At 43.2% G+C, this 14,263-nt stretch overlaps 1 long non-coding RNA gene across 8 annotated transcripts in view; it reads right to left on the reverse strand.

Moving 5' to 3' along the window:
* Positions 1 to 14,263, reverse strand: part of LOC111170913 (uncharacterized) — a 94,930-nt gene that overhangs the window by 61,614 nt on the left and 19,053 nt on the right. For 6 of the 8 annotated variants that reach the window (XR_004022117.2, XR_004022114.2, XR_004022119.2 and 3 more), the window contains exon 4: positions 11,508 to 11,611. The exons of the other annotated variants lie outside the window; for them this stretch is intronic. This is a non-coding gene — a long non-coding RNA (uncharacterized LOC111170913). The remainder of the gene's footprint in view (positions 1 to 11,507; positions 11,612 to 14,263) is intronic. 8 annotated transcript variants of the gene reach the window in all.

Consider the following 14,263-nt stretch of genomic DNA (forward strand, 5'->3'; position numbering starts at 1 on the left):
TTCCCTGTTGCCTGTCTCCAGATCAGACCACCTACACCCACCTAGCCAGAAGACTGATTCCTGCAGCTCAGTCCATTCAAAGAATTTTCCAAGATTTTAGATCCAGTATGGGTCTCTAGGAGGCAGACCCATAAGTGGTACTAATTCCATTCTGACTCTGAGGATGTCATAAATGCTTTCTTATCACTCACCCAGCACAGGAAAGTGAGCTTGGAGAAAGGACGTTAACGTTATCAAGAGGATGTAATCCAAAAAGAGATCTGTCAGGCTTCATCAGGGGCTGCCGATGGCGTAACTCAGTTAAAACCTCTCGTTTCATTAGTGGGAGGAGACCGTAATTACATCTTGAAGCCCATAAGTAAAGGGTCGTAATAGTTAAATAAGTGAGGAGGGCTCCAGAACATTCAATAATGCAATCAGGTTAGGCCCAGGGAAAAAATATAATCATTGGATCAAAGATGACCCTTGTTTTTCATTAGTCCTCACTAAGACTGCCAGTGGAGATGATTTGTTTTCCATTCATTTCATTTGGCTCTAAAGTGTATGCTATTTCCTTCAATATTCCCCCATCAAAAAATACCAGGAACCTCAACAAAGTTAATGAAAACAAACCAAAAAACAAACCACAACAAGCAGCCTCACTGTGAGCCAGAAATCTCATGTCTAATTTAGAGACAAGGAAACCAACTCAAAGTTCACATGACCAGAGATGGATTCAAGTCACTTTCAGATCTATTATATTGTCCTTTACCATTTACAAAGCTCGGTCACCTGCACTGTCTTCTTTAAGTTATCCTCACAACAGCATTTATGCCCATTTTCCAGGTGTAGAGAACAAACTTGGAGATGTTTGATTCAACATTTGCTGAGCAACTACTCCCTACTAGACAATGTGTCAGGTGTGGGGAGGCAATCAGTCACACAGACGCGTTGCCCGTGGTCATAGACCCATTAAGTGGCAGGGCCGGGACTTTCAGCCTTGTTCTTCCACCTCATGATCTGGGTCTGACGGTGACCTTAAAGCTGGGCCAACAGAATCAGCCCCTCTGACTAGGGGAAAGATGTAGGGTGTCTGTCCCCCAGCTAGGTACACATTTGTCGTCCTGTAACTCAGATCCTCTGTTTTGAAAAGGTCCATCTTAAACCGTTTAAGTGAAATCAGTTTTAAAATAAGAGATTTATTCTTTCTTTTTTTGCTCATAAAATAGAAGGATGAGAAGCCTAGAGAGACAGATGAGAATGTTCTGAAAGAAAATGAAAAAGTCCCATCGTGTGAGTATCAGGACTTTGCAGTGTCCTGCATAACAAAGTTATCTGCCTTCCCTTGTAAATGGTTTTTGGTGTCTGGAATGTTCTGGTCCAGGGACCAATATTTCTTTATAAAGAATAGTTCAATACAATAAAAACTATGACTTGTCACCAGTCATTCTGTTACATATATGGAATTATCTCCTATGGGTTTGTCTTGCTTACTAGACCATAAGTTCGTCAGGGAAGCAATTGTGCCTAGCCTAGGGCCTGACAATTTGTAGCTCAGTCAATATTCATTAAACTTAAATCATCTCTACAGAGACATCTGTGTGTTTTAGGTGTGCTTCAGTTATAGAATAGTGTTAAGAAATTAAGTTTTCTACATGGAAGAGAGTTCTCCCAGTAACCGGGAAGTTTTTCTTTATGCACCAAAACTTTCCACTCAAAACTTTCCTTAATGTCCTCAGGTGGGATCACCATCCCTTCCTCTCTGCTTCTACTCATTGTATTTTTACCCTTATTATTACGCTGTATCACAATGATTGGTTTACACCGGAGACACCTCATACACAGATTTAATTTATAGTCTGACAGCTATAACTCTTCTGTATTAATGTCTCTCCCAGTCAACTGTGAGCCCCCTGTGTCCTGTGTCTGCTTCCTTTTCATGGGGCCTGACACAAAGTATATAAAGGCAGAGAGGATGGAAGAAAGGAAGGAAAGAAGAAGGAAGGGAGGGAGGGAGGGAAGAAAGAAGGAAGGGAAGAAGTCATCTGAACGTACCGTAGAACAAACAGGATAGGGCAGAATCACCAAGCCAAGATCCAGAAAAAGATAGAAATATGAAGAAGTGAGACCACCACCTTTCCCTTGGGGATATTTGATACTTTCAGAGGAGTTTAACATCTCCAGGCAGTAATGAGAAAAAATTTGATAGAGAGGGCCTCATAAACCCCTCCTACTTTTGTTTGGAACTTCGTAGAGCTGTGACCATGAAACCCAGGTGGACCAGCCCTTATAGTGACTATGGCTCAGCTTCCAATCATCTCAACCCCTGAAACTGGATGAAGATGCTCCCTGGTTGCTCAGGCCCCCTGGTGCCTCAGAGAAGCAAATGAACATCCTCACTGGAGGCAGAGAACAAAAATGAAGTCAGATAAAGGCATTTTCAGACAAACAAAACTGAGAGTTTGTCACAAGCAGACCTGCATTAAAGGAAACCTTAACGTGAGTGTTTTAAGTAGAAGAAAAATTATCCCTGGAACAACACAGATGTAGGAAGAAATGAAGAGGACAGAAAAGGGAAAATACGTGTGTAATATTGGCTATATAAACCAATAAAAAAATGCATCTTATGGAGCTTAAAATATATATGTTAAAATATGCAACAACAATGTCATATGTCAGAAGGGGATACATAGAGTTTAAGTGCCTGAGATCTTTGGATTTTCTGAGAAAAGGCCCCAAATACCAATTAATCGTGGACTATGATGAGTCAAGGATGCACATTATAGACTCTTAGGTAACCAACAAAGGGACGATAAGACTGTATAGCTTTTTTTTTTTTTTTTTTTTTTTTTCGGTACGCAGGCCTCTCACTGCTGTGGCCTCTCCCGCTGCGGAGCACAGGCTCCGGACACGCAGGCTCAGCGGCCATGGCTCACGGGCCCAGCCGCTCCGCGGCATGTGGGATCTTCCCGGACCGGGGCACAAACCCGTGTCCCCTGCATCGGCAGGCGGACTCTCAACCACTGCGCCACCAGGGAAGCCCAAGAGTGTATAACTTTGAAGCTAATAAAATAGGGAAATGAATTTGAAAACTGAATCTAAAAGAAGAGAAAAGGAAAAAAAGGAACTTGAAGCAGAGGAGATGAAGAAACCCAAATACATCAGTGATTACATTAAACATAAGTAGATTCAATGCTCTGATTAAAAGGCATGATTATCAACCTGGATATAAAAACAAAACACAGCCATGTACTCTTTACATGAGACACGTGTAAAAGAGAAGGAAACAGAGAGGTTGATAGTAAAATAAAAGAGAAAGATATGCCATACAAATGCTAACTCAGAGAAAGCTGGTGAGCTCTATCACAGAGTTTAAGGCAAAAAGCATTACTAGAGATTAAGAGGATACTTCATTATGATAAAAAGCTCAATTCACCAGAAAGGCATAACACTATAAAATTTTTATGTACTTAATAATTTAGTCTCAAAATAAATGAAGCAAAACCTGACTAAACTGCTTAAGGAATAAACAAATCTATAAAAACAGGGGGGAGATTTAAATATACCTCTCAGAAATTGAGAGAACAAGCAGATAAAAATCAGTAAGGATACAGAAAATTTGAACAATATGTGTTAACAAACCAAACCTAATTAACATATTTAGAACACTGCACCCAGCAACTGCAAATTACACATTCTTTTCAAACACACTCAGAACACTTAAAAAAATTAGCCATATGCTGAGCCAGAAAGCAAGTCTCAACATATTTCAAAGGATAGAAATCAAGCTGAGCATCTTTAACCACAGTGCAATTAAGCCAGGTATCAATAACAAAAAGATTACTAGAAGTGTCTGTATGTTCAGAAATTAAGAACTATACCAGCTAAATAACTAATGAGGAAATCACAATGAAAATTACAGTTTAAATAACAGTAAAAATACTACATATTGAAACTTGGATTCAACTAAAATTACTGATGTATTAGAAAAGAAGCTGAAAATCAATGAATTCTCAATCATGTTATACAATTGCAATTTTTCCCCTCAAAAGGCCTCCCTCTGTCTAATCCCCTGAGCCAGACCCTAGGCCCGCTGAATGTGTTAACCTCTCTACAGGGCTGGATCCACCATTTCCTGAATCCCACTTCTTTTTCTTTCTTAGCTTAGGCCTTCATTTAGATGTAGTGCATTCTCAAACAATTTTCTGAGGAAACATGCATGGGAGATAATATTCCCCAGTTCTTACAAGTGTAAAAGTAATTCTACCCTCATATTTGACTATTAACTTCTCCAGGTATAGGACTTCAGGTTAAAATTTTTTCCTCTCAGAACATTTCCTGAAGACATTTCTCGATGAACTACCAACATCCAATGTTGCTGATGAGAATGTTAATGCCAGGCTGCTTCTTATTACCTTGTGTGCATTCTGTTTTTGTTTGTTTGTTTTCTCTTCAGAAGCTTTTAGGAGCATCCTTGAGTTTTGAGTTTCACAATGATATATCAAGATTTGGGTCATTTTGCATTGATTGTGTTGGAAATATGATGGACTATTTCAATGTGGACACTTTGCTCTTTGACTCTAGGAATTTGCTTCTATTATTTCTTTGACAATCTTCTCACCCCAATTTTATCTGCTTTCCTTTTGTAGGACTCATTATTAGTCAGATGTTGAACTTCCTGTATTGATCTGCCATGTAGATCATTTAAGTTCTTTAAAGATAATTCCCATTTTTTGTTTTTGTTTCTTTGTTCGTTTGCCTGAGTTGAGGGAATACATACATGCCTTGATGCTAGGCGTTCAGTGTGGGGAGTGAGGGAGAGGTCGTCTGTTCCATACAGTTTTAATTACTTCCTCTCTGTAGCCCCACATACCACCGCCCTGCCCCCAATTATATATGATGTCTTTGTTCCAGTGCCTGTTGGTATCTAAGTTTTCTTCTTCATTGTAGTTCCTCCTTTCCTCTACTTCACCAGGTACCACTCTTTCACCTATTTTCTACCTTCCTAAAAGTTTTGAAATCGTTCATTCTCTTCACTGTATAGAGATTACAATTTTTTTGAGATTTTACTAATACTTTAAGGGGTCTTGGGGGAGAGAAGATAAATCTATGTACTCAGTCTCCTATCTTTACTTGGAAGCTCAGCTTCTATTTCCTTACCTGTTTACTACTATAAGGCAGTAAACAAAGAGCCACCATATAATTTTTCATCTCTAATTTTTTTTTTTTTTTTTTTTTTGCGGTACGCGGGCCTCTCACTGTCGTGGCCTCTCCCGTTGCGGAGCACAGGCTCCAGACGCGCAGGCTCAGCGGCCATGGCTCACGGGCCCAGCCGCTCCGCGGCATGTGGGATCTTCCCGGACCGGGGCACGAACCCGTGTCCCCTGCATCGGAAGGCGGACTCTCAACCACTGCGCCACCAGGGAAGCCTTCATCTCTAATTTTCGTGACTAATACAAACATCATCCCTTAAACGTTTGTTGAATTGAACAGAATTGCCTACTGCATAGTATGCATGTTCAGTCACCCTAAGATTATTGCCAAATCCTTAAGAAAACCTATAAAGATATGTCTAAAATAACCTGTCTCCAAACTAAAGTCAGGATAAAATTTCTCACAAATTCCAGTGCCTTGATGAGGACCACATAGGTGAATAATTTAAATCTGGATCATCCCTCAGAAATCTGGGACTCAGGGTTAACCTACTACTCTGTTGAAACTCCAGCATTTAATACTGTGTGTTCTACTTACAAGAAACCCTGTTAGTGTTGCTTTTTTTTTCTTGATGATAAGTGAAGTTAGAAGAAATGTCACCTATCTCAATCCTGAGAATATCAGGCATTTTCCAAGTTGAAAGCAAGAACCACTTCTTCTCTCAGAGCGAATAACTGCTGAGCATTGTCCCAGATGTTGCTGCTTTTATTTTGAGTTGGTAAAGCCTCGGGATTTTGATCAATGAATTAGGAGGTTTTCCCTTTAATCAATGACTTAGAATCTGCCTGGTGGTTGATGAAAGAGTTTAATTCACAGAGGACTGATTTTCTAGGTATTTACAAGGAAGCAGTCATTCAACTCCCAGAAAGAATAACAGCTCATTTTTCTCCCTTTGTCTGAGCTGGTCAGTAACCTGGGAGAACCAGGGAGCAGCCCAGATTGAAAGGTCAGGCTGGCAGTGTGTACTTAACTCTGGGAGAATACAGAAGGTAAATCTTTGAATGTCCTGAGACACTAAAAGCCCAGTGGAAATACAAATAAAGTCACGTGGGTCCAAATCTGAATCTTCTGGCAGGGTCTCTCTGGTACCGATGTTCCATGGCAGAGTGGAAAAAGCAAGGGCTTTGCAGTTACACAGATTCATCTGACTCTTTTACTTTCCAACCTGGGTTTTGGGGGAATTTCTCGACCTCTCTGAGCTTCACCGTCCTTATTTATAAGATTATTGGAGAAAATTAAATGAGAATGTGAATGTTAAAGAGCATACCCAGTGGCCAGTACATAGCAGTTGCTCAAGAAATGCTAGCTCTACTTTTCCCTTTATACCTCGGGAAAGAGAGCCATGGAGCCTCCCTGTGAAGCTATCCCTTTTTTTTTTTTTTTTTTTTTTTTTTTGCGGTATGCGGGCCTCTCACTGTTGCAGCCTCTCCCGTTGCGGAGCACAGGCTCCGGACGCGTAGGCTCAGTGGCCATGGCTCACGGGCCCAGCCATTCCACGGCATGTGGGATCTTCCCGGACCGGGGCACGAACCCGTGTCCCCCGCATCGGCAGGTGGACTCTCAACCACTGCGCCACCAGGGAAGCCCAAGCTATCCCTTGATAGTTGACCTGCTCGTGGATCACCCCTCTGCTCAGGTGATGGGGACTGGTACCCTTTAGGTAGATTTGATTCTGCTTCTCCATTTTAAGGCACGCCTCCCACTCCTCTTCCTCATGTTCTTCTCCCTGTTTTCTCCTTCCTTCTTTTCCCCTTTCCCTCCCCTTCCCCACTAAGTCTCATGTCATGTAATAAGAAAGGACATGGAAGGCAGGCCCAGTGTAGAGTCAAGAGTGGGGAGTAAAAAGGGAAGGGAGAGAAGAGAATGATCGCACCACCGCTTTTGTCCCAACAGGTTTTTTTTTTCCCCTCTTACCTTAGGCTCTCTCATCTATGCCTTTTATTTCAATTTTCATTCTAGGTTGATGGTTTCTAATTCTCCATCTCCATCGCAGATATCTCTTCTCTAGAACTGCATATCCAGTAGCAATTCAGTGCCTCCACTTCTGTGTCCATATGCTCTTCAAGATCAATACTTTTTAAGCTTAACTCATCATTCTCCCACCTGCCTGGTTTGCCCCACAACACACTTATCCTCCAGGACAATCCATTTTAGGTAGTAGCACTGCTGTCCTCCCAACTGTCCAAAGCAGAAGCTAAGGAAACATCCTTGAAATGTCTTCTCCATCAATTACTGCCTGCATCAGTCATCAGTCTTGCCTAAGTTCACCTCATCTGGACCCCTATTATTCACATGTTAAGCCTTCTGTATCTGCTCTCCAAATATCATTTTTCCCTCATGATTTCTGTCTCTTTGTATTTTTGATCTGTGCATTAAGATATTTCTTTCACTTGCACTTCTAGGCATTAATATTGTTTACAGGGACTTCCCTGGTGGCGCAGTGGTTAAGAATCTGTCTGCCAATGCAGAGGACACATGTTCGATCCCTGGTCCAGGAAGATCCCACGTGCCGCGGAGCAACTAAGCCCATGTGCCACAACTACTGAGCCTGCGCTCTAGAGCCTGCGAGCCACAACTACTGAGCCTGCGTGCTGCAACTACTGAAGCTCACGTGCCTAGAGCCTGTGCTCTGCGACAAGAGAAGCCACTGCAATAAGAAGCCCGCGCACTGCAACGAAGAGTAGCCCCCACTCACCACAACTAGAGAAAGTCTGCACGCAGCAACGAAGATCCAAAGCAGCCAAAAAAAATTTTTTTTAATATATTGTTTACAACAGTGATCATCCCCTCCTTAACTTTTAAATTAAAAACTCAGAGCTATTGTTTGGTTTTGTTCTTTTTTTTCCTGGTTCCAGGAGATCTTTTTTTTTTTTAAGGTTGTATGACTCCCCTTAAGTACTTGTATTATTTTTTAAGTAAGATCAAATATCTCCTCTAGTAGTTTTATTCCAAAGGAGTTACCTCTCTGAGCATTTTGCTTATTATTGCTCTCTGTGGCTGTTGAGAAACCCCTGGGTTCACTGCCTTTTCCTCTGTGAGCACTTGGCTTGTTCTGTCTTGAACAAGCTATCAAGAATGGTAATGAACTCAGAAGCACTGGAAAGCACAGCAGCCTCTGACCCAGTTGCCAGGTCGTCTCTCCCCTGCTGAAACCTCTGGATAAATATCTCCGCAATCCATCTCCTAGGCAACAAAGACCACAGCTCTCAGAGATGGAGGAACCCAGTCCATGCTGCAGTTCTACCTCAGCTCCTTGAGAGCAGGTAGACCAGCAGGTGCTCCTAGGACCACATGGGGCTGGCACTGACCTTCTATGGGCAGTAGATCTCCATGGCTCGAGCTCCCTGTAATATAGCTCTACATTTTGCCTCATGGCTTTTCCCCTAACTCCAAGCTCCTCTCTTGCCCAGAAGGCTGAACACTACTCCCAGAACACTACACCTCCAGCTGGTAGTTGGATTGCAACTAGGGCAGAAAGGCAATAGGACACTAGCTCTAGCCCCCATCTTCCCAGAATTCCCTCTTCCTCTCTCTCATCCATTGTCATGCACCTAGACCAGGTGCCATCATCTCTTGCCTGATCTACTGCCTCCTAAATGTTTCCACTCCTGCCTTCATACAATCCATTCTCCCCACAACACCTCATTAACTCTTTAACAAACAAAAATCTGTTCATCTTAATTTGCCTACTTTAAGTCTTTCAATGACTTCCCAGGGCTCTTATGATAAAGGCCAAAACCTCTGACATAACCTACCAGGCTCTGTATAATCTGGCCTTTTTGGAAGCCCATCTAGTCCTAGGCAAGGGAAGCAGCTGTTATGAAGTGGTCTCTTTCCTAGAAGGAGGAACAATGGCCCCAGGATCAGAGTACCTGTGTTCTGGTCTTATTTCCTTCATTAGCAAACTGAGTGTCATTGACCAAACTGCTTCATCTCTCTGGACTTCTGCTTCCTTATTTGAAAAATGGTGATAAAGTCTACCCTGCCTACTTCTCAGGGTTTTGTGAGCCTCTAATAAGAAAATATTTGTCAATGTATGTTTTGTAAACAGCAAAGTAGTATAAAAATGGAGCTCTCCAAATAAATGGTGTGATTTGAGGGAAGCTATGAACTTAAAATACGACTTCGACCAGCTTGTCACTGATACCTGTAACTTCCACCATGAGAGGGGCTCCCTTGGACTGGGGCAGTATGACTCTAGTAAGCCACTGTTAAAATGCACATGATACAGGAGAAGGAAGGGAAAAGGATAAAGCATGGAGTCATTAGCATTCACTGCTATGGAGGAATCTGATTGGCTAAATCTCTGGGGCTAGGAGATGGGAGAGGTAAGGTTTTATGAGTGAGAGAAGTGGAGGGAAATGTCCCAGGGGATACCCAGAGAGGGAGACCCAGGTAATCACAGTGTTGGCATTCCCTGGCCAGTGCCATAGCAGCAGGAAGGCCAGCATCCTTCACCCTTGAGCAGTGCTTGTCTTCCGCTTAATTTTATTTTAGGAGGTATTTCTTCCTTTTAGACAATTAACTTCCTCCCCACGGGGCAAAATACTTCATGTACAAAGAACAAAAATGAGAAAAAACATTCCAATCCCTGGCTTCCCCTCAACCAAGAACGCTATAGAACATTTTACCCTCATATTTCATTTAATCTAAGATACCATCAATTATAAGATGCCATAATTTTATGTAATACTAAGAAAGAAAAATTGTTTCCAGTTTAAACTATGACATGACATCGATGATTAAGACTTATCCCAATTTCAGAGATGATAAATGTGAAAAAAAAAATGTACATTTTGGGCTTCCCTGGTGGCGCAGTGGTTGAGAGTCTGCCTGCCGATTCAGGGGACACAGGTTCGAGCCCCGGTCCGGGAAGATTCCACATGCCGCAGAGCGGCTGGGCCCGTGAGCCATGGCCACTGAGCCTGCGCGTCCGGAGCCTGTGCTCCGTAACGGGAGAGGCCACAACAGTGAGAGGCCCGCGTACCCCAAAAAACAAAAAAATGTACATCTTCAAATCCATGAAGTATAACATCTATACATTGATTGGGTCAATATATCTAGTCTGCTGCCACTGTCTGACACAGTACTGTCTTTCTGCTAGAGTGGATATTGCAATGCGAAATTTTCCATATACTTGAACTAGAAAAGAGTTAGTTGCTACCAAGGACTTTTTGATAATGATCATGGTAATGGTAAAATTAACCTTCAGTTTCTCCTGGAGTAAGGTGGGGGAAATTCTACATATTTAACAGATACAAAGGATTTTTTTTTGAGGTATAACTGATTTATAATATTATGTTAGTTTCAGGTGTACAGCATAGTGATTCAAAATTTTTATAGATTATACTCCATTTATAGTTATTATAAAATATTGGTTATATTTCCTGAGCTGTACAATATATCCTTGTAGCTTATTTATTTTATACATAGTAGTTTATACCTCTTATTCCTCTACCCCTATCTTACCCTCCCCCTTCCCTCTCCCCACTGGTAACCACTAGCTTGTTCTCTATATCTGTGAGTCTGTGGGGTTTTTTCTGTTATATTCACTAGTTTGTTTTATTGTTTAGATTCCACACATAAGTGATAACATTCAGTATTTGTCTTCCTTTGTCTGACTTATTTCACTAAGCATAATACCCTCCAGTTCCATCAAAGGATTTTTTTTTTTTTTAAGAAGACAAATGGTTTTATTCCCAACCACAAGAAACAAATTTAGTTCTGACCACTAGTTCTCAAACTGAGGCTCAGAGCCCAACTGTAGGCCCAAAGGGCCCTCCCAGGATCCCTGAGAGCAACAGGCATCCCAGACCCCATATGAAATCTTACAGAGCACCCACTTCAGTCCACAGACCCCAGAGACCTCCTCACCAGTCACCCTGAGGGAGGAATTCCCTCATTCCAAGGGACCCCATATACCACAGGGACATTCAGTTCATTTAGTCTTCATTAAATAATGATTTTAAGCCCAAGCACCAGGTAATATTGTTAGAGGGAAAAAGGAAGTTGACCACCCAGTCCCTGCCCTACTCTTCATGGAAATCCCAAAATAGATAATAGATTCTTAGCACATGGTGAAGTCAGGGTATTCCCTAGAAAAAGCCAATGAGATCCCCATAGTCAACATGGGGAAGGGGTGGGAATGCATCATTACTTTAGCGAGTTCACCCACAGTCTAGGTTCTGGCCCTGGACCTCCCAGGGCCAGAAACGTGACTTGTCAGTACAGTGAGAGTAGATTCATCTTTCGGGATCAGACTCACATTAAACAGGACTGATATATAAAATCAGAATGTAAGTTAGTTCACTTACATGAAGAATTATAGCTGCTCCATGGGCTTGAATACCCGAGTCCCCATGACCTGTCAATAGGCCTATGTAAGAAACCAATCCACAGATGGAGTTATTTGGTGATCCTGGAAGCAGAATAAGAGGAAGGTAGTAGATGGACCAAATGTGCAAGGGCAGCAGGTTAAGGTTGCCTCTGGGGCACCTACCTCCGCAGCAGGGTCTCACCCATGTGACTGGACATGCAATAAACTCATTGGTTGCAGCCCTTTCTTATATCTCCACATTAGACACAGCTTTGCTTAAAGGGATCAGAATAAGCAAAATCCTATGGCTAAGGCACCTCTCTCTGGATGCTACTTGGATGGACACGGTTCTAAGATTTGCTTTTATTACTATTCTGAGGCCAACCAGCCCCTTCTTTCTTTAGATATAGTTATTCTTTCTATCAGGTCTTATTCTGACCTCAGAGCCATTCTGTCTCCCTAAGTCACATTCATTTCACCATTCATTCAACAATAAGTAACTGAGCAACTACTACGTGCCAGCATTCAAGGCATTATGGTAAGTACTGGGGCCGAAGAGTGGGCAAGTGTGATAAGTGTTACAACAGAGGAAGTACAGACAGACTAGGAACACACAGGAAAGAATCTGGAATAGACTCTGGGATGGAGAGTTGTACCAGAAAACTGATTGGAGAGTTACCTAGAGAGGGTCGAAGGACCTATAAGGAAGAGAGAAAAGCATAGAAAGAGAAGCTGGCCAGCAATACGGTTGGTCCTCCAGGGAGCTCCAAAATTGAATAGCCCTTCAGAGAGCTCCTAAATAACTCTCCTTTATCCAACTTTATTTTCTGTCCCCCTTGACCTAGCACCTCAGGATTCAGTCCTAAGTGTAGTCTTCCAGCTCCTGCTGGTACACGTTAGTCAGATTCTGTGGCCATCTCAGCAGATGGTCCCTCTCCTCCTTAGCAAGCCCAGCTTATCCTCAGTCACATTGTGCAGGGATTTAGGCCATGTGGTTGGTCTAATTGCCAGGAGAGGAGACGGAGGTAGATCCTGAGAGAAACAAGCATCATCTTGTAAGACACCTGTCTCAATGGAACCTTCCACACGATCTTCAGAATCTGCCACCAGTGGGGAGTAGAACACTTCTGTGGATCCAATGGCTCCAGGAAAATCTGTAAATTCAAGGTTCTCAACTGCATCTACTCAGATATCCCGGTCTCACGTCTTTGGGTCCGTTTCTTCTATATTAGGACCACGAGTTTGGCACAGGAGGCTTGCTAGGGCCAGGTTCAACTTCCTCTGCAGATCTGTTCCTCCTACAATTGAGTTCTGAGCCTGATTCTCCGCACTTCCCGGCCCTACTGCAGAGATTAGGATTTCCTTAAATGCTGCCAAGGAGGCTCTGGCTTTCACATTTTGCCTAGAACTGATAATTAGTTTTACTCTGAGCCTGTCATCATCTCTCTTCAACGAATCAATGACATCCAGCAACTACCACGACTTCCATGATCCTCTTAGATACTATTTCCCTCAAACCTCTCCAGTGCCTAAGATATTACATGAGCCAGTGCATCCCCTTCCACTGGTGTCCTAGCCCAGTCCTAACAACTGCACTGCCACGTACATCAGAGGCTATCCTGACTCCACCTACCACCAGTTTTGGGGTTCTCTTTGTCAGATGACGGGTGAGAGGGATCTCCAAGATTGCATTTTAGCATCTTCTTCTTAGGGCCACTCCTGACACCAACTGTCTTAGCTTGGATTTCCGGGAAACAGACTAAGATGGACAATTGTGTACAGAAAGTTGACTGGAGGGTTCTCTCAGGAGATAAACCTGTGAGAAAGTGAGGAAGGTAGGATTCGGAGAAGCTGGCCTGCAATGAGGCTGCAAACAAGGCTCCGGTCAGTCTTATGAGGAACTCTGGTGCTGAGATGGCCTTGCAGAATGGACCCCAACTGAGGCAAGGGGGCTGAGCCATGGTATCCCTGAATCAGCTGGTCATTGGCTATGGCCACCCCAAGGGGAGGGGCAGGACCTTGGGGGAGGAAGTTCCCTGTGACCCAGATCAAATCTCAGTGAGAGCTCCAGGAGCTGCTGATGTTTCCAGCCGATGGGGATGAGTGTGCGGACCCTGAAAACGGGGTCTGGGCTGAGCCCCAGTGTCCACCACACAGGGATATGGGACCCAATCAAGAGAAGGCGTGAGAAAGTCAAAAGGGAAGGGGATGGAGGAAGGAGGAGAGGAAGGGTCTCAGGCAGAGTGGGGAACATGTCCCAAATAGGGACAATGAATGGAACGATGTCTGATGAGGCTGGAGTGGGGAGTAGTGCTGGGGGGAAGGGTGGTAGATGAGGCTGGAGAGGGAGGCAGTGGACTCCTTTGTCCTACAGGGGCGGGGGTGGGGGAGGAGGCATGGTGTGCACAAAGCATAACACACTCATTCAACTGTTTAATCTTTCAGAGAGCTTTCTTGTTTCTCTCATTTTTAAGTTTTTGTGAAAGTGATTCACTATGTCCCCAAGTGTTGACCCAAGAGTCCCTTTGAGGAACTAAAACTTATGGACAAAAAAACAAGAAGCCTTTAACACCTAGCAGTCTAGGGATGCCTGGGATGGATGGAATGCCCCAGGAACATGCCATGTAACGTGCCCCTTCTGCTCTATGCTGTTTTCTTTGGGAAAGGCTGCAATTATTTCCCTGCCTTGGTGCATCCAGTTATAGCTGATGCCGGAAAAATCAAGGAGGAGGGAATTTACCCCAGTTCACCTGG

Source organism: Delphinapterus leucas, unplaced genomic scaffold (genome assembly GCF_059928025.1).
Source record: "Delphinapterus leucas isolate spDelLeu-1000000601 "Yukka" unplaced genomic scaffold, BTC_Dleu_Yukka2 spDelLeu_asBTCV2_sq74, whole genome shotgun sequence".
NCBI lineage: Eukaryota > Metazoa > Chordata > Mammalia > Artiodactyla > Monodontidae > Delphinapterus > Delphinapterus leucas.